Source organism: Temnothorax nylanderi, unplaced genomic scaffold (genome assembly GCF_030848795.1).
Source record: "Temnothorax nylanderi isolate EJ_2023f unplaced genomic scaffold, tnyl_v1.0 TNYL_tig0175_pilon, whole genome shotgun sequence".
NCBI classification, from domain to species: Eukaryota; Metazoa; Arthropoda; class Insecta; order Hymenoptera; family Formicidae; genus Temnothorax; species Temnothorax nylanderi.
In genome coordinates, this window is record NW_027249237.1 from 271,193 (window position 1) to 291,699 (window position 20,507).

Below are 20,507 nucleotides of genomic sequence, written 5' to 3' on the forward strand. Positions count from 1 at the left end.
AATTAAATTTCTAGATAGAAATATGTTTTTATTAAAAGCATATATATCTTTATCAAAAAACAGATTAATATCTATCATCTATATGGCCTTAGTCAGATGACGGAGCATATTTAATAAATCGCAGTAAGTTAAACAAGCCAACATTTATGAGATAGAAGGAATAATGATTCTTGAAAAATATTTTCTTAGTAATGTCAACATTTATTATATAATTGAAAAATGTATCGTTTATCTTACAATTAATGTTAACCGATTTAATACAATTTACAGTATGTTTTAGTATACATTTTTATCTTATTAGAGTGTATTAAGATAAATATTTACCTTTATTAATGTATGTAATTAATCAATATCCTTTATTATTGCATAATAATATATTGTAACACTTTATTTTTTAAATGTAAATTAGGTATTATATTTTTTAATCACAGATTACAACAGTTTATGATTTTAGTAAACTTATAATTCTTGATGTTTTGTTATTGTAATCTTGGCTCGTAAATTGTGTGAAGCAGAGAGAGGTAAAAATATTTACTTGTTTGCAACGTTGTCCGCGTTTGACGTCAGTAGTCATTTTTGCGCGCAGAATGCTTTTGCCTTCTGTTTGCGAATGAATCCTGAAAAACAACGCAAGGGAATTATGCATCTTTAATACGAATGGCTCTCTCAGGATCGACACTATAAAGGAGATCGTGTTGTGAATTTTGTACTCGACCATTCTCCCATGTCCTCCGAGAGAAAACGGGGCGATCCGATACAAATTGTATTGAGTGTCACGTATCTTTCGTAGCTATTTCATTCGGGATTCAAAGACATTGCTCTGTCTTAGATACAATTCCAGCGCAAAATACTAAAAGATTGAGAAATTTCATTACTTACGACCATAAACTATAAAATACTTCGCATGCAACCGAAAACTATCAGAAATATAAAGTCTCTTTTTCAATAAACAAAATATGTAAGAAATACATAAAACAATTTTAAATTTATAAATTGGCTCATAAATAGAATTACATAATTCCTTCCAAGATGCAAAATTTATTGGCATGAAATAATTGCAAGAAACTGCTTTACATCTTTTTTTTAGTAACAAATAAAGTTAATTTTATTATTGAATTACTAGATTCAGTGTGCGATGACAGCACATTCGTCAAAATTAGTCAGAATGCAAAAAACATATTCGAAATTAATTTATTTTATAAAGTATTAAATATTTCAAAACAACAATAATCGCGTTGTCTTGACTTTAGTATTCATTCTTGTGGCTTACGATGTAGGTACATACAGTTGCATATACTGTGACATTGCAGTTTCGCTGCATCGTGGCAGCGTCCTCGCCGTCGTTACAAGGCGCGGGTTTCGCACCCGAGGACGGTCCAGGGAGGCGATTGCGAAATCTCCAGGGGCCTAGTTAAGTTGCGTTTCCGATTTCTGATCCTCTTTCTTTCTTTGTATTATTATTTGGCACCTCACCGAGGTGAAACAGGGACGTTCGGTCCTTTGTAGACGTGATGGACAAACTCCTTCTTTCGGGGTCGGGGTTTTTTCATGATGGGTTCAGTCTGTACAGTGTACTAGTACACAAGTACTAATAATACAAATTTTAGTAAAATTACACAAGAAAGCAGATATTTCGCAAAAAATGATCATGTTTCTATTGGCATAGGAAATATCAGAAAAAAAGTTTGACAATAAATAAATGTCTAGTTACTGGTTACCGCGTACCGTGCAATAATTTTTTCACACAGTGCAATATATGTTTACAAATTAATATGTAAATATTTAATTTTTGAAGTCAATTTGTACACTTTGCGCAATACAAGAAAAGAAAATAATTACTCGTTATTAGAGCCTGATGCTATTCCTGTTTGTTGTTCAGGCCGTATCGTCTGTTCGGTAGTTTCTGTTTCACTTCGATGTTGTATAACCCTATGCAAATTGTCGTTACTCATTGATGTAGAAGTACTGGGTGCGGATCTGGAATTATATATGGTGCGATTCAAGTGGTTCCTTTTATGTCTTTCATTTTTCTTAGGTCAAAAAATAAATAGCATGAAAAGATTATTAGCATTAAATGAGGAATTAATAAAAGAATTAATTCCTCAAATAGGACTGCGAGCAGGTTTCCTTTCTAGTTGGAAGAATCTAGTAGCAGATGTATGTAATGTTCAAGGAGAGGTATTTTTTACGAAGCATGCACTTTTTAATTAACTTTAATTTTAATTTTTTTCTAAAAATTTAATAACACATTTTAAGTATTTATAAAATTAATATCTATATTGAATTACAGATTAATTTAAATGTATTGACAAATCATATTGCAAAGCCGTTTCGGATTTAAATATACATTTTTTCAAACATGGGCGAGGAAAAACGCTATATATCGTGTGTTCATCAGAAGGAAACGCAGCAAAGAAAGAGACAATTTCTTTCGCTCATGCTTTTACTGGCTGTGACACCATGAGCGCAATTTTCCAACGAGGAAAAATGGCAAATTTTTTTTACGATAGAAAAATAGCATTTTCCATTTCTTTAAAAAAAAAAAAAAAACGAATTTACTGAAAAATGTACGACTTTTTGACTATCTTGAGGCAGATGTTAATTTTCATCAACATCTGCGTGTTGGATAATTTTAATATCCAAGCAATGTCCAAATAATTATCACATAGAAAGGACATATCTTCAATGCTTGTAGATTAGGCCTACTGGGAAAACCACAAAAAAACGCACCATTGGCCTGTCAGAGATGGTGTGAAAAATAGTCAAAAGATGCACTGTATGTTTGAATAAATGTTATAAATAATATGAATAAATTTTTTAAAAACATTTTTCGAGTTGAAATGAGACGACGAGTACAACGAATATAACATGTTTTTCTAATTGTTTATAATAATTTTTAAATAAACAATTTGTTAATAAATAAGTAAAAGTGAGAGAATGTGTTGGCTTTGCAATATGATTCAATAATAATGCGAAAAATTACGAAAATTTTAATAAAAAATAATTATTTTAGTGTAAAACAAGCGTTATCCGACCTGTGCGCAATATTGGATAACTTTGCGTGTCAATAAAAAAATCAGCGCTCGTCGTACGAAAAAAATACAAGGGTCCTTTTTTGTTGCAAATTTCGTCCACAACAAGATGCATACGATAAAATTCGTCTCAAATAAATTCTAAGGCCTAAAAACAGCGAAAAACAAAGACTATTCCAAAAAATCAAAATTTTTTGCTTACATAGCTACAAACTAAAGAAAAAGGGTCTAAAAAATCGGTTACACCCTGAAAAGTATTCTTTGTAGTTCTCAGATGATGTGTGATTTTTTGGGAATTTTTAATTCCATTTTAAATGACGGAAAAAAATCACCGACGCAACATCAAAAAAACGATGAAATCGAGGGTTTTCGGGATCCGAGTCTCGGACTTTGACGGCGCGTGCAAGCTAAACGACTGACTTGACGATAAATGTTGTTCAGATCATTATTGTAGATAATTTTACGCTTTACAAAAAAGGTACGTATAGTTAGTTACCCTATCTTGCTTAGTTTTCGAGATATTTGAGAAAAAATAAAAAAAAGTCGCGTTTTTTGTTGATAATATTGTTAATAACTTTTTAATGCGCATTGCGCATGCGAAGCAAAATAAATCCCACTTACAGCACCTCAAATCAAAGCGATTCATGGTGGTTGCAACCTGGGAAGATTAATTGGAAGGTTAACCCCCTAAATTAGTCTAATATGACTGGCCTAGTTGTTTTCTACAAGCGGCGATGATTACGCACGAGCGGCGCGTAACGCCGGGCCCCCGTCCTGAGCGATGATAGTTTCTCGCCTTTTTTAAATAGAAATAAAATTTTCTAAGAACATAGAAAAATTTTTTGTGCGTACGTATGTACATACGTGTGTACATGCATACACAGGAAAATATCAATTGTACTGCTTAAAAAAGCGATTACTCAATTTACTTTTTTTCTTTTAGTAAGTAACGGTTGTCTTTAAGAAAAAATATTTTCTTGATAATAGTCTTAAAATATACAAATTTTAGAAAGAGTCTTTATCATGTACTCGAAAGAAGACTTTATACTCCTTCAAAGAACATAATAAAATTTTATCAAAGAAAAGTCAAAATAATAAATAAAGTAATATGAGGACCCTCGAGATTATAAAATAGGAGAAGTCAAGGCTATGAGGGTCAGAGGCAGATCACAGTGCGTAATATCAGAAATAACTGATTTATTCGTCGTTTTGATACATTACATCGATCCGTACGTTTCGGCTCAGTTTTGAGCCATCTTCAGCGGCAGTTACAGAAATTAAGTTACACGTTCTCCGTACCGTATGGTGAGTTTACCGATTCAAAGTATCAGAAACATAGACCAATTGATCTATATCTGTAAATTTTTTCAATTAATGTTGAGATATTAAAAAGATTCCTTAGGAAACTCACCATTCGGTCTGAATAACGTGGAATACAGAGCCATGTACATAATGAATACTCTCTGCGAGAAGACTTGACGATCTTATCGACACGACACATGCACAGCAACGATATGGAAGGTCTTACAAGAAGAGGCATGTCGTAGGTCAACACACCGGCGAGGATTATAACAAAGCACGATTTGACACCGTCTCAAAATGACACGGATTTTTTGCATCATGCATATGTCACGGTTTTGAGCAAATTGTAATCCATGCTCATGAACTTTGGTCGTTGGCAAATCGGGGTTTTACTATTGGTATACATGCAATATTGTGACGGTGTCAAATCGTGCTTTGTTATAATCCTCGCCGGTGTGTTGACCTACGACATGCCTCTTCTTGCAAGACCTTTCATATCATTGTGTGTCGTGTCGACAAGATCGTCAAGTCTTCTCGCAGAGAGTATTCATTATGTACATGGCTCTGTATTCCACGTTTTTCAGACCGAATGGTGAGTTTCCTAAGGGATCTTTTAATATCTCAACATTAATTGAACAAATTTACAGATATGGATCAATTGGTCTATGTTTCTGATACTTTGAATCAGTAAACTCACCATACGGAGAACGTGTAACTTAACTTCTGTAACTACCGCTGAAGATGGCTCAAAGCTGAGCCAAAACGTACGGATCGATGTAATGTATCAAAACGACGAATAAATCAGCTATTTCTGATATTACGCACTGTGATCTGCGTCTGACCCTCATAGCCTTGACTTCTCCTATCAAAATAATTAGTAAATCAAATTTTTGTTTTAATTTTATATTCTTAACTGAAGAACTGAATAATTAGAATTTAGAATATTATTTATTTTAAGTAATATTATCAAGAAAACATTTTTTGTAAAGATCATCGTTACTTAAAAGAAGAGAAAACTGAGTAATTGGTTTTCTTAGCACTAGAATGATATTTTTGTGTGTGTGCGTATACGGCACGCCATATATTTTACTATTTAATACCATCATAAAAATTCTACCAAATTAAATTGATACTCAAAGAAAAGAAATTATTATTATGTCTAGACATACTTTTTTACATTTTTCCTAGGCCAGATAATTTAAAATCAGGTTTTATTGCATCCGATGAGCAATCCAATTTATTAAATAATGAAATCCAGAAGATATCGAAACCTCACCTACTAATACAACATCCAATGATTTCTATTTTCAATCATACCACATTTTAATGCAGATCAAACGCTTCAAATTCAACCGATTCTACTGTGGATCGTTCTGTCGAATATGAAAATGAAGAACCATATAATTTACCCTGCTTTCAACAAGCGTTTGAACAAGCGACAGAGACAGCAGGCGCATTTGATTGCTTTGGCTCATATAATACAACGTAATTATATATCCAATTAGTTAAATATTGACTTTGCTACATTAAAATGCTGAACTAAAGAAATAACTTAAAACTGTTATATTTTTAATAATTACTCTTCCATTTCTATTTTTAATCACACCAAATTTCGATGCAGACTAGACACTTCCTCAATAGGAAATATTACGCATTCCTCTACGGAACAAGAATTACTGGATTTGTCCTGCTTTCCGTCAATTGAACAAGTCATGGCAGAGGAAGGAGTTGCACTTAATATAATTAACTAAATGTGTTTATCCAATCGTAATAATAATAACACAGGCACACAAAAAAAAGTGTCTTGGCCGAGACACTACACTAGTGTATTCCCATGTAATTTTTCCCGCTGAATCCGAATCCGAAGTCAGAATTGTCAGATTGGCTAAAATTTATGCGATAAGCACAAAAAAATGCTCAAAAACACGAATTAAAGGCAAAAAAAAATTGTTTTGGCCGAGACACTACACTACTGTATTCCCATGTATTTTTTCCCGCTGAATACGAATCCGAAGTTAAAACTGACAGACTGGTTCAATATTATGACGTATCGTAACTTCGGATTCGTATTCAGCGGGAAAAAATACATGGGAATACAGTAGTGTAGTGTCTCGGCCAAAACAATTTTTTTTGCCTTTAATTCGTGTTTTTGAGCATTTTTTTGTGGTTATCTCATAAATTTTAGCCAATCTGACAATTCTGACTTCGGATTCGGATTCAGCGGGAAAAAGTACATGGGAATACACTAGTGTAGTGTCTCGGCCAAGACACTTTTTTTTGTGTGCCTGTGTAATCTTTCAATTATTTCACATGCAATTTGGAATAAATTTGAATCGCTCATATTCACATTTCTTGTTATTACTTATACCTACATATTCAATTTTTATATCAACCTCAACCTCTGTGAACAATTTTGCAAATGTTTGTTGAGGCACTTTTTATACCACATTTAATATCAAACATTCTGTTATACAGGATGGATATAATGATTAAACGTAACATATTATGGAATTATTTTGAAGAGCTAGACGATTTCCTAGTAAAATGTCGGAAATGTAACAAAAGTATTGAAGTTCCTACAAGAAATTGTAGAACTCTAAGAGCTCATCTAAGTACACATAAAATATATCCTGACAAAGATCACATTTTACCTGAGAAGCTACAAAAATATTACTCAGACAAGCCTCGACATGAGGCACAATGTAAAACGTGTGGTATAACAATTTCGTACTTGTGGAATTTTTCTAATTTAAACAAACATTTAAAGAAGCATCAAAGTCAAATAAATGAGTAAGTACACATTATCATCGAATTAATATTATCAATTGAAACGACTGTCACATATTCTGTTTTTGTATATAGATATGTTCCGAATCATTCAGAACCAGTTTCTCTTACGGGTTGCATTATTTTGGACTCACCAAGTTGGACAATAGCCGCCTACGAGGAGGTGTAGGTTTGCATCGGCTGAAGAAAACAGACAATAATTTGTAAGATCGTTTTATGTAATATTTGACAGATAATATACATAACAGATATCTAACGTTTTATTTTGTTTGTAACAAGAAAAGTATATACATATAAATATAATTAATATAAGTGATTAGTAATTATATATGAACATGTAAGAAATAATAAATATGTATTAAATAAAAAAATATATTAATTTAATTAGAAGAAACAGTGATTTTCCTCAAAAATGTATAAAATTATATAGACATAATATTGATAATTGAAATAAAATTTTAGATTAATACACTGAGAAAAAAATTTATTAATCCCAAAGAATAATTAATTCAACTAATGTTTAGTTAATTAACTAAAATGTTTAGTTGAACGTATCGGATTAAATATTTTTTTCGAATTAACAATTTTTTTTCTCAGTGTAGCAATAATTCCTTAATTCATTCAGTTAAACATTCGCGATAACTAACAAAATACTTTGTAAGATTAAGTTAATATTATACCTATTAAATAAGAAATATGTATAATAATACAAAGAAAATATTTACTTGATCCAATCTTATATTTGACTAATTTTAAATAATATGTTGTTTCTTAAACTCAATATATATTTGAAATAAAATATTACATTGATATAAAAAAAACAAATCTTGATTTTATTTAATTTTATATTCGCGACAGTTTATACAATAATTATTTTATATTACATTAAATATTGTTTAATAAATAATTTATTTATTTGAATGAAATTAATATCTGTCTTGTATAATTATGTATATAATTAAAATATATTAAATTAACTGTCATTTAATTAAATAAACAAAGTTGTACAATTGATTTTATATGTATTTAAACATAATTCAATCTTGTTAAACCAACTAAATATTTCTTTTGATATAAATTAAATATTGTATTTACTGAGACATCATATTTTTGCAGAGTAACAAATATTTGCTTGACAGCCCGTGACCGCCGCATATAGTTGGATAAAACCAATTTTTTTTAATTTAACTTTTTTTTTTCTTAGTGCAATAACGTGAACATTCCACTTGATCTGTTCAACTATGTCATTTGTTTAACATAATAAATTATTTATTTCCGCGGAAAGTATGGTGTAATGGAATTGACAATAAATACATTTTATTGAATCAGGTCTATTAACTAAATATTGTGTTTATGCAGCAAAATATTCATCAAAGTGACTAAATTAATTTTCCTCATAACATAATTTGTGTTTATATGCATTTAATTGTTTTTGTACAGTAGCTAAATATTTCATGCGGGTATGGCAATAATTATTCCACCTAATACAACCTGAACAAATTAAAATTATATATCCGTATTTACATACATCCCAATAAATAAAGTATTCTTCTCCCTTCGATCTCTGTGAACAATTTTGCAAACATTTGTTGAGGCAATTTTTATACCACATTTTGTAAGGACATTTTGCAGGACGGATATAATGACATCGAAATGGAATGGCATTTCAAAAAAAAGTATTCTTTGGGATTACTTCAAACAATTAGGAAATTTGGTAGTAAAATGTGACAAATGTCCAGAAAACATACAAGTATCCCACAAAACCTTACTGATTGGTACGATGAGAGTACATTTAGGTAGAGTACATAAAATTTTTCCTGATAAAAAGTACACACTACCAAATAGGTTACAAAGACATTACACCGACTTGCCAGAACATATGGCGCAATGTAATACATATGGGAAAGTATTTTCATGTATATGGAATTACTCCGATTTACACAAACATTTAAAAACACACAAAACAATACAGTCTCCAGATATGTAAGTACACATTCAAGAACTTATTAAAAATTGCAAAATAAATCATAATTAAGTTATCATAATTAAAATGACCATTGCATGTATTGTTTTCAATTGTGCCGTAAACAGAAATGTTCCTGGTATCTCACAACCTCCACACGAGGAACTGCCTTCTTCGCCTAAAGAAGCAGAAGCAGAAGAAGGCGCCGTCCTGGATAACTTAGGACCAATCTCTTCTGTGGCTTTTGCGGATTCTGTTATACCAGACTCACCAAATTGGGTAATAGCCGCATATGAGGAGGTGTGACATCGAGAGAAGCAAACAGACATTACATACATCTACTACATTTCATACGTCTTAAGCCAGTGTATATTTATATTATGTACTTATCTTTTAAAAGTATAATTTCTTATCATAGGACAATGATATTTCTTATCATAGGACAAAGAATATTTCTTATCATAATTTCTTATCTTAGGACAATCGGTGAGTAATTCGGTGAGTAAAAATTAAATCTAGCCGAGAGTCAACGCGATTATTTGTGCGTAAAAAAATCTTTATTTATTAATTCTTCTTACATTTCAGGTATTTAAATGTCCAATATGTCCCAGGGTGTACACAGACTCCTCAAATTTAAAACGGCACAAAAACCCCAAATAATTCGGTTTGCAGTAAACATTTTAAAGAAAATGATTTTTTTATAAATTATATAAAAATGACGTAAGACGGTACCTGAAAGCAGGAGTTTGTCCAACACGTCTACAAAGCACTGAGTAGGTATATTTCATATGAGTACATGGTAATAATATTCAACGTAATAACAACGTAATAATATTCACAACTAATTAAATATTGACTTATATGTACAAATATTCCTTAAAACTGTGATATCTCAATTTTATGTGTGCAATATGGCCATGTGTGCAATGTGTGTGTGCGCATTAATGTCATGTGCGCAATCTGCATGTGTGCAATAAACTTATGTGTGCAATGTGTTTGTGCGTAATAAGGCCATGTGCACAAACGCATACTTTCGTATTTCTAATTATTATATGTGCGTAATAAGGCTTGTGAGCAATCGCTCTGTAGGCAATCAAAAATGTCGGCAAACAAAGCTGTCAGCAAAATGTTCTGGGCAAATAAAGCTGTTAGCAATCGGAAATGTAGGCAAACGGGACCCTCTCCTTACAATTAGTCCATTAGTTACATTTTTCTATTATTAGACTATAAGAACCGACTATGAATATCGGCCAGAAGCTCCCATAGATGAAGTGCGATAGGGTGCATGTACATAAAAGGCATAGAGTGTATCCAGTATAGATACAAGTTAGATATATATATAAATTTCAACAGAAACAAATACATATGATTTTTTTTACAGATAGTTCCTCGGAAGAGTCGGCGGACTCGGAAGGAGAAAAAAAAAGTAAAACTTAGAAAATATACATATAAATAGATCTTAGAAAAAATATACTTGGCGCGAAACGCTACAGTATCTTTTGATTTCTATTTTGATTTCAGGTATTTAAATGTCCAACATGTCCCAAGAAATACACAGACCCGTCAAATTTAAAACGACATATAAAACAGGAACATGAAAAGAAAAAAAAATTTTTGTGCGAATATTGTCCTCCGAATGAGGCTTACCCCTACGCAAGAAATGAGAATTTACAAAAGCACATAGCGAAGAAGCATCCGGGAAGGAAAAAATAATCATTTCGGTGAGTAAAAATTAAATCTAGCCGAGAGTCAACGCGATTATTTTTGCGTAAAAAAATCTTTATTTATTAATTCTTCTTACATTTCAGGTATTTAAATGGCCAAAATGTCCCAAAGCGAAGTAGATGACTTAATAAAAATGCCTGAAACCGCCTTTTTTTATAACGAAAAAGAGTAATAATAGATTTTTGTAAGTAATTATTACTTTTATCTATTGATATTGTTGCATTTGCAAGCTAGAATACGGCCAAGAAGATGACGTATCCTTTCATAGGTGACTATATGTAACAAATTTTATTTTTTACAAAAGTTTATAGGTTAAACTATAATTATTTTATAACTATTTTTAACTAACTTTTTAAAATGTTATTAATTATTTTTAAGAATGCCAAAAGATGAAGAACAAAAAGAAAAATGGGTAAAATTTATTGGGCACCCGACAAGCCGAACGAGTTCCGTTTGCAGTAAACATTTTAAAAAAACTGATTTTTTTTACAAAACACATGGAAATGGCGTAAGACGATACTTAAAAGAAGGAGTTTGTCCATCACGTGTCGACAAAGAACTGAGTAGGTATATTTCATATGAGTACATGGTAATTTTTATCGCACGTTGTCTCTTTCATTAATCATACTATATATGTATAATTCCAGACTTGCATCAAGTTCTTCAAGCTCGAGGGAAGAAGACTTTGACGATATTGTCTCAATTGATGAAAGCGAAGTAGATGACTTAATAAAAATGCCTGAAACCGCCTTTTTTTATAACGAAAAAGAGTAATAATAGATTTTTGTAAGTAATTATTACTTTTATCTATTGATATTGTTGCATTTGCAAGCTAGAATACGGCCAAGAAGATGACGTATCCTTTCATAGGTGACTATATGTAAAAAATTTTATTTTTTACAAAAGTTTATAGGTTAAACTATAATTATTTTATAACTATTTTTAACTAACTTTTTAAAATGTTATTTATTATTTTTAAGAATGCCAACAGATGAAGTAATGAAAGAAAAATGGATCAAATAGATTGGGCACCCAATAAGTCGAACAAGTTCTATATGCAGCAAGCATTTTAAAGAAGACGACTTTCTCTACAAAATATATAAGAATGATATAAGACGCTACATAAAACCAGGAGCTTGTCCAACACGTTTTCAAAAAACTGAGTAGGTATCTATATATATAAAGGAAGATGTCCTGACTGACTCACTGACTCACTGAGACTCACTGACTCACTTATCAACGCCCAGCTCAAACCCCTGAACCGAATTTTTACCAAAAGTATATGAAATAGGGGTAGAATTTTCCGGGGAGTGTTATAGAGTGTATAGTTTTTCGTTACCGATCTTTTTGGAAACCGGTATCCGAAATTTTTCCAATTTTTCGGGAAATAATTGACCGAATCTTAAAGAATTGTATATAAAACAGGGGTAGAATTTTCCGAGGAGTGTCATAAAGTGTATAATTTTTCGTTACCGATCTTTTTGGAAACCGGTATCCGAAAATTTTCCAATTTTTCGGGAAATAATTTACCGAATCTCAAAGAATTGTATATGAAATAGGGGTAGAATTTCCCGGGGAGTGCTATAAAGTGTATAATTTTTCGTTACCGATTTTTTTGGGAATCGGTACCGAAATTTTTCCAATTTTTCGGGAATTAATTTACCGAATCTCAAAGAATTGTATATGAAACAGGGGTAGAATTTCCCGGGGAGTGCTATAAAGTGTATAATTTTTCGTTACCGATTTTTTTGGGAATCGGTATCCGAACTGATAAGGAAATTTTCTTCGATTAAGGATATTGAAACACAAATAAAGTTGTTTGAAGAAAAACGACTCCCGGGCGAAGCCCGGGTAACCAGCTAGTATAATAATATAATTCTTATACACACACAAAATTATTATTGAAACATATTATGGATATTGCGTTTATATTTATTCGACATTGATATACAGAAATAAATTGTAAAACAAGAAATAGACACATATTAATTAATAAGATAATCGATATTTAAGAAAACAATTCATATATATTTTCTTTAACTTACAATTAATCAAAGAAACTTAAATTTATTACAATATATGGTTTATATATTCCTGATTTGTCATATTAATCTTGAAATTTATAACTGTACTCATGAGCTGTGACACTTTTTGGAAAAAAATAGTACGGCAGTGTGCGTTTCAAAAAAGGTATTTATTTTGCAATACAAAGTAGATAATTTTCTGGAAAAAAAATGAACAAGAAATTCTGTAAGAAAGGCGTGTTTATTGAAAAGTGAAAAATTAGAAATTAGTGTAATTCTGCTTTGAAACATTCTTGGGGTTATTCTGACCTCTAGTGACCAGAATGAGTTAATAAAGAAAGACGTATATATAAATATTATAAAATATGTTATAAAATGTTATAAATTTTATTTTATGTTATCGTCAACGATAATATAACAACGCAATTAACTCATTAAAATCTTTGTGTTTTTTTTTCTCAAAGTATTTCTATTAAAACATGAAATGGCACTGAAGCAAGGCAGTGAGCTGTGGGATCATGTCAATCGATTAAAAAATAATTTAGCGGTAAAGTGCAAAAAATGTAAACAAGAAATTGCAGTATCTCGTGAGTGTCACTTAATACGGAAAACAAAAATACATTTACGCACGCATGGAATATTTCTCAATGAATACAAATTACCTGATGAGCTACAAAACTATTATTCGGATTTAGGAAAATATATGGCAAAATGTCGTAAATGTGAGGAAAAAATATCTTATATAAAGGATTTTCACATGTTAAGACGACATTTAAAGAGTAAACATAAGTAAGTATACATTCAACAATTTATTAAAATAACAGGGGTTATAAAATAAATGTATAATAATAAAACACAACAGCTAAAGGAATTTGAGCGGCAAAGGTTCTTATCATTAATATAACAATTATTTGCAATTTTAATTCTAAATGTGCTTATCCAATCGTAATAATAATAATCTTTCAATTATTTCACATGCAATTTGGAATAAATTTGAATCGCTCATATTCACATTTCTTGTTATTACTTATATCTACATATTCAATTTTTATATCAACCTCAACCTCTGTGAACAATTTTACAAACGTTTGTTGAGGCACTTTTTATACCACATTTAATATCAGACATTCTGTTATACAGGACGGATATAATGATTAAACGTAACATATTATGGAGTTATTTTGAAGAGCTAGACGATTTCCTAGTAAAATGTAGGAAATGTAACAAAAGTATTGAAGTTCCTACAAGAAATTGTAGAACTCTAAAAGCTCATCTAAGTACATATGAAATATATCCTGACAAATATCACATTTTACCTGAGAAGCTAAAAAAATATTACTCAGACTTACCTCGACATGAGGCACAATGTGACACGTGTGGTATAACAATTTCGTACTTGTGGAATTTTTCTAATTTAAACAAACATTTAAAGAAGCATTAAAGTCAAATAAATGAGTAAGTATACATTATCATCGAATTAATATTATCAATTGAAACGACTGTCACATATTCTGTTTTTGTGTATAGATATGTTCCGAATCATTCAGAACCAGTTTTATGGGACCACTTTAAACATATAGAAGATTTAGTAGTAAAATGTGATAAATGTAAAAAGAAAATACAAGTCTCGCCACATATCTTCATTTTGATATTTCGATTAAAATAAATAAAGTGCCACGGTCAATCATGGTTTTACAATGTTAGACATCACGTTTTTTATCGCACATTGTCTCTTTCATTAATCATACTATATATGTATAATTCCAGACTTGCACCAAGTTCTTGCACCATTTCTAAAATGCGAGTGGATTTCAATAGGATTCACTTTTTCTACGGTAAGAAATTCATTCACTGCTCTTATCTGTCACGTGTATTTAAAACACACACCAATTTGAACTGTTTGTGTAACACACTAACGTAACTGATCACAACACCACTCAACATAATGCAACTAAAGATTTCAAGTAATAACTCAATAAAACGCGAAATTTTCTATAACGCTAGATTCGAAAGAAAAAAATTGGAAGGCATTACTTTCGTACCGACCCTCGTATACATATATTCGTATTTATACATAAACCACATTTAGTATCAGACATTCTGTAACACAGGACAAGATTGAGTGAAAAAGAAAGAAGCAGTGTCTTATGGAATCACTTCAAAAAATTGCATAATTTATCAGCAAAATGCAACAAATGTAGAAGAACAATAAGATTACAATGTCATAATAATTTAAGGCCATTAAGAGCACACCTAGGTGATCATGGAATTTATCCCGACATACATTATATATTAACTGACGAGCTACAGCAATATTGCTGGGACTTACCAAAACATGAAGCTCAGTGCAAAAAATGTAAAATAATAATTAGTTACATCTGGAATTATTCAAATTTAAAAAAACATTTAAAAATACATCCTGACTTAACGAACCAGACACAACATGAGTAAGTACATTTCCAGAAGTTACATAAAAATTCAAAGGAAGGTACAACTTTGGGCGTTTTCGTGACCGCTCGGGGATCGTTTTATTCCTATATTTTCTTATGTATTTTTCTTCGTAGAAACCGAAAAAAATTATTATAATAACGCCAGCCTTAAAGAAAAATACATTGAAATAAAGTGAATAAAATTCACTTTATATTAACAACATTCACAACATTTAAAAAAAGTGAAAAAAATAATATAATTCTTTATTTCTATTTTTAATCACACTACATTTTAATGCAGGCTAAGCACGTCAGACTCAAGTGATGCTGTGGATCTCTCTTCACCAGAAGGTGCAGAAACATGTGAAAACCAAGATCCACCATCTAATTTAATTCAATGATGTGAGTGTACAATTGAAGAAAGCGACGCACCTGATTGGTAATTATTCATTTGGTTTATATCACACAATGTTATGACATCTGACTAGTTAAATTTTGACTTTTATGCACGAAGATAATTTACAACAGATATATTTAAAAAAAAATTTCTTAAAATATCTCTGTTTGCGCAGATTTATTTTGCAGACACTATTGCCGGCAGAAGAGCCAGTGGAGCCAGAAGAAATTAATTGGACGGACAAATATTTAGACCACAACATATTAAATAAACCTTGGGACAAAAAAGAAACAACTATTTTGTTACAATTGTTCGAAAAATTCATAAGGAAAAAAAAAACTCCGCCCCTGGCTCAGGTAAAGTTATTTTGTTATTTGAAGAGCTAGACGATTTCCTAGTAAAATGTCGGAAATGTAACAAAAGTATTGAAGTTCCTAGAAAGAAATTGTAGAACTCTAAGAGCTCAGCTAAGTACACATGAAATATATCCTGACAAAGATCACATTTTACCTGAGAAGCTAAAAAAATATTACTCAGACTTACCTCGACATGAGGCACAATGTGACACGTGTGGTATAACAATTTCGTACTTGTGGAATTTTTCTAATTTAAACAAACATTTAAAGAAACATCAAATTCAAATAAATGAGTAAGTACACATTATCATCGAATTAATATTATCAATTGAAACGACTGTCACATATTCTGTTTTTGTGTATAGATATGTTCCGAATCATTCGGAACCAGTTTCTCTTACAGGTTGCATTATTTTGGACTCACCAAGTTGGACAATAGCCGCCTACGAGGAGGTGTAGGTTTGCATCGGCTGAAGAAAACAGACAATAATTTGTAAGATCGTTTTATGTAATATTTGACAGATAATATACATAACAGATACCTAACGTTTTATTTTGTTTGTAACAAGAAAAGTATATATAAATATAATTAATATAAGTGATTAGTAATTATATATGAACATGTAAGAAATAATAAATATGTATTAAATAAAAAAATATATTGATTTAATTAGAAGAAACAGTTATTTTCCTCAAAAATGTATAAAATTATATAGACATAATATGAAATATTGTGTGTTACTAAGATTGTTATTTGTACAGGGTTGGGTACGTCCCTACAAAACGCCCTTTCAGACCCCTTGGGGTAATAAAGTATCATTTCTATCTATCTATCTATATAGACATAATATTGATAATTGAAATAAAATTTTAGATTAATACACTGAAAAAAAATTTTGTTAATCCCAAAGAATATTTAGTCCAATACGTTCAACTAAACATTTTAGTTAGTTAACTAAACATTAGTTAAATTAATTAATTCTTGATTAAAGAAACTAAATAAATTGTTGAAACAACTAATGTTTAGTTAATTAACTAAAATGTTTAGTTGAACGTATCGGATTAAATATTTTTTTCGAATTAACAATTTTTTTTCTCAGTGTAGCAATAATTCCTTAATTCATTCAGTTAAACATTCGCGATAACTAACAAAACACTTTGTAAGATTAAGTTAATATTATACCTATTAAATAAGAAATATGTATAATAATACAAAGAAAATATTTACTTGATCCAATCTTATATTTGACTAATTTTAAAATATATGTTGTTTCTTAAACTCAATATATATTCAATATTCCGTATTTTTGCGAAATAACGTCGTAGGGCGTACGGTATGGCACTGTTTATGTTAGATATGCCATGCATAATCTTTAAATGGTTTTTTAAATTAGTTATAACCACTTCTGAGTGGTTTGACTCATCTTTTCTTCCGCAATGGTTACACTTCGCGACTAAATCTCTTATATCTTCGAAATGATCCCACAACTCCTTGGACATTGCGTTTTTCGGTAATTCCATTATATCTGTCTTGTACTGCAGGTACTGCATCACTGCTTTTTATGTTATAGCATAAAATAACAGTACTAAAATAAAATATTATAACATTTATGTACGTTTTTTTTTTCATTAAAGTAACTTAAATATATTTACATACATTCCAATAAATAAGACTTTCTTTTGTCTTCGACTTTTATAAGCAATTGTGCAAATGTTTGTTGCAGATTTATGTACCACATTTAATATAAGATTTATTGTGTATTACAGAATGGCCTCAAAGGAACACAGTGGATTATATGATTATTTTGATAAACTCAAAGGCGCATTAAAGTGCCAAAAATGCGGAGAGAAAATTCGAGTACCTAAAAAATACATAAGAAGAGCACTAAGAATCCACTTAAAAAAACACGATTTATATCCCGATAAAAATCACACACTGCCAGACAAGCTAAAGAAACATTATACGGACTTACAAGGATGTGACGCAAAATGTAATAAGTGTGGAATAAAAATTTCTTACATAACAGACAATGGATCATTAATAAAACACTTAAAAAAACATAAGTAAGCATAACTGAGTGACTCAGATCACTTGAGTGTAAATGGAAAGCAACTAATGAATTATGTGATAAAATTTAGTTCGTATTTTTGTATTTGTTTAAATTGTAAATTTAAATTTATTTATTCTTAACAGATTTCCGAAAGACCAAAAATATCAGAAAAAATAGCTGGATTTTTGTAAGATTGATGAAACAGTTTTAAGGACTTGTACCAAATTATGTTCGGATCACTTTGAAAAAGACAATATAATTCAAAGAGCTAGGGGTTCAGTTGTTAAACCCAATGCGGTTCCTAGTATCATTAAGAAGAAAAAGAAGAGGAATTCTGGCGTAAATAATGTTAATGATAGAACTGAGAGAAACAAAAAAAACTTCCCGAGTGTGGCTGTTAATAAAGATCCTGTATTAAAAGGTAAAAATTACTACATTTATATGTCTTTAATTGAAATAAATTGTAATTGATAAATTAATTGATCAATGTAGACGTCGACAACGTGGTGAGTGACGGAATCATCACTGATGATACAACTGTAATTGGGGACGTAAGTTTGATTGACAAAGGACACTTCGCTCCCACTACACAAAGTTAGTAAATTTTTTATTTGACAGTGGAATAGGCCTACTGGGGAAACCACTAGAAAAAAAACGCATCAACAATAGTACCTCAACGGTGATGTTTAATTGTTCGTAGAATTAAATGTAATTTTCATATTATTTTCGGATCAGGAGTGTGGAATAATACATGTATCGCCATATTAAATGATTCAAGTAATGAACCATTATATATCGACTATTTATTAATAATTAATTTGTGATGCATTAAACAAAACAATGGGCATTTATTTTATAGTGCATTGAATAATTATTAACGTATTGACGAAAGTTTGATTATTTTTTAAAGCATCTCTTTTCATTGACCACATATTCTGTGGGGTACCCTTGATGTGTAAGGCTTAGCACGAGAGCTCAAAACCTAACAACGGAACAATTAATATAGATTGTCGCCGCTGCTTACAATTAGCTAAATAAATAAACCGGTTCGTTGCGTCGTGCGTTAAATTTAGGAGCATCATGTAAATATTAAAAAAACTCTCCTTAAACCATTTGATCTATCCTCCTTTGTGCTGTGATCGCACTTCAATAGAATTAGATCTTATTGAAATGGTGTTGAGCAACGTTTTCAAATCGTAGAACAGAGCAAAGTGGCTTGCATTTATTGGTCGCACAATAGAATCAAAAAGTGCATGTGTTTGCAGTAAACACTTCAAAGAAAGTAACTTTAATTATAAAATACGTGGAAATGAGGTCAGAAGATATCTAAATCCAGGAGTTTGTCCAACTATATTACCACCTCAAAGCACTGAGTATATTTCATATGAGTACATGATTTAAAAAATATTTTAAATAATAATTTTATTTCTATTTTTAATCGTACCATTTTAATGCAGATCAAACGCTTCAAGTTCAACGTACATTACGGATTCCTCTGTACATCAGCCTGATTTGCCTTCTCAATCGTTTCAACCAACGACAGAGGAAGAAGCACTTGATGATTGGTTTCGCTCATATTATCCAATGTAATGAGATATCCACTAACAATTAATATTTACTTTTCTGCGTATAAATAATTTGCAACAGTAATATTAAAAAAAATTTTTTTTAAATTACATATAATGCAGACCAGCAAGCACTTTTATGGATCCATCTACCGAAAATTTACCCTCTGAATCATATACACAAACTTCAGAACAGGAAGCAGGCGCACTTGATGAGTAATTATTCATCTTGTTTATATTATACAATGTAATGATACATCATTAGTAAAACTTTGACTTTTCTGCACGCGGATAATTTACAACTGTGATGTTTTAAGAAATTATTTTTCCGTTTCTATTTTTAATCATATCAGACTTATAACAAGCATCTTAAAGTCAGTAAATGATGGAAGACCAGAGAAAGGAACAGGCACACTTAATGAGTAATTATTCGTTTTGTTTATATCATAAAATATAATGACATATGTTACTATTTAAATTTTTCTATTTAAATATGAATTTTTCTACACAAGAATAATTTACAACGGTAATATTTTATATAATTCTAATTCTAATTACACTACATTTTAATGCAGAGAAAGTACTTCAAGTTCAATGAGTTATGATATGGATCCCTCTGTAGAACATCAAAATTAAGAACGCTCTGACTTGCCTGTTCCGTCATCTGGATAAACAAGAAAAAAACGAAACTTGAGTAATTATTTGTTTTGTTTATAGTTTATATTATACAATATGTAATAATATGTTAGTATTTAATATTGATTCTTTCAAATAAGGATATTTTATTATGCAATTTATTATACACTGCATTAGTTTTCTCTCCTTACAATAACAATAAATTTGAAAAATTATCTCGATATGTAAAAACCTTAAACA

At 30.5% G+C, this 20,507-nt stretch overlaps 1 long non-coding RNA gene across 1 annotated transcript in view; it reads right to left on the bottom strand.

Annotated features, from left to right (window-relative positions):
• Nucleotides 1-437: 437 nt before the first annotated feature.
• LOC139778198 (uncharacterized) overlaps nt 438-20,507 on the bottom strand; it is a 71,850-nt gene continuing 51,780 nt past the window's right edge. The window contains exons 5-8 of the long non-coding RNA XR_011719513.1: nt 1,840-1,977; nt 1,286-1,588; nt 716-850; nt 438-617 (exon numbers count right to left, since the gene is read on the bottom strand). This is a non-coding gene — a long non-coding RNA (uncharacterized lncRNA). The remainder of the gene's footprint in view (nt 618-715; nt 851-1,285; nt 1,589-1,839; nt 1,978-20,507) is intronic.